General features: G+C 33.0%; 1 pseudogene; it reads right to left on the bottom strand.

Moving 5' to 3' along the window:
* Positions 1-965: 965 nt before the first annotated feature.
* On the bottom strand, positions 966-1,148 carry LOC115844615 (ATP synthase subunit ATP5MJ, mitochondrial pseudogene; annotated as a pseudogene).
* Positions 1,149-1,650: the final 502 nt, after the last annotated feature.

Here is a 1,650-nt window from a genome sequence, read left to right as displayed (position 1 = left end):
AATTTCTTGGGCTTTTTCTATAAACAGATGAGATCAGGCACATTCAGAGTGGTATGGCCGTAGAATTTTTCTATAAACAAAAACAGACAATGTGTGAATAAAGACAATTTGTATTTATTCATTTACAATTGTAATGCCTTTTTAAAATGCCTTTAATTCCTTTTCCTAACTTTGTTGCCCTAGTTAGAAACAGGACAATATTGAATATAAGTGATAAAATGTACATTTGCATTACTCTTGTTCTAAGAGATAAAACAGTGTCTTTCACCATTAATTACAGTAATATGTCAGTTATGAAAATTCCCTTCAATTTCTACATTTCCAAGATTTTTTTCATGAATGCAATCTAAATATTATCTATTTTTTTTCTGAATCAATCAAGTTAATCATATGATTTTTTTCCTTTATTATGAATATGGTGAATTTCATTGATTGATTTTCAAATGTTATACCCATCTTTTATTACCAACAGTAAACCTACTTGTTCATGGTGCATGATCCATTTACATATTGTTAGATTTTATTTACTAGTACTTTCTTAATGATTTTTGCAAGTATGTTTATGAGGGATATTTTTCTTTCATTACCTTTTTATGTGTGTTATGTGTAAAGACCGTCTGGTTTTGAATTTGAATGAAGTTGGCCTCATAAAGTGAAAAACACTCTCACTTCCTCCCTAATCTGGAAGTTTGTGAAGAATTTGTACAAGTTCTGTAAATCTTTGATAGAATTTACCAGTGATGCCATTGAAGCCTGGAGTATTCTTTGTGGGAGAATCAAATTTAATTTAATTTATTTAATAAAAATAGGACCACTCATATTTCTTTTCTTTTCTTTTCTTTTTGTGGGTCTCACAGGTACATTTATTCATGCACAAGGGCATCAGCACTGCTACAAGTCAACATGATGCCCCATGTTTGTGACCTGCCTACAACATAGACAACATCCCATTCAAAGAAAGCTGGTTAATGATGACCATGAGCAGGCACAGGACCAGAAGCTTTCAAGGCTTTACTTCTTTCATCACCACTCCTGATTTTATAAAAGATGAAGCCCATCAACCCCATTCCTACCCAAATCTCCTGGTAAACTTGGGTATAGTAGGGCATCATGGGGATCCAAACGTTCTTAATAAGGCTTTGAAGCATCTCGGGCCCAGGATCAGCATCTCAGGCCACCCTAACTCACAACAGACAACTTGGAAAGGTCACTGAGTGCACAGGCACTGCATGGGGCCTGCTGGGAAAGCAGGACCACTCATATTTTCTATTTTTTCTTGGGTCAAATTTGATCATCTGTGACTTTGAAAGACTTTATCAACTTCATGTAAGTGGTTGAAGTGATTTACACAAAGTTTCTCATAATCTTCCTTTCTTTACCTTTTAATACATACAGGATCTGTAGTAATCTACCCTTTTTAATTGTGACTTTTTTTCTTGGTTAGTCTGACTAGAAGTTTATCAAATTTGTTTATTTTTTTAAAAGCTTTTGGTTTCATTTATTTTATTCTGTTTTCTATTTAATTCATTTTGGTTTTCATCTTTATTATTTATTTTCTTCTTTTCAATTTAGTTTTAATTTCCTCTTCCCTTTTAAGCTTCTTAAAGTGGAAGCTCTGATCATTGAATCTGGACCTTTCTTCTTTACCAA

This window comes from Globicephala melas, chromosome 1 (assembly GCF_963455315.2).
Source record: "Globicephala melas chromosome 1, mGloMel1.2, whole genome shotgun sequence".
NCBI classification, from domain to species: domain Eukaryota; kingdom Metazoa; phylum Chordata; class Mammalia; order Artiodactyla; family Delphinidae; genus Globicephala; species Globicephala melas.
This window is presented reverse-complemented; position numbering and strand designations above follow the sequence as displayed.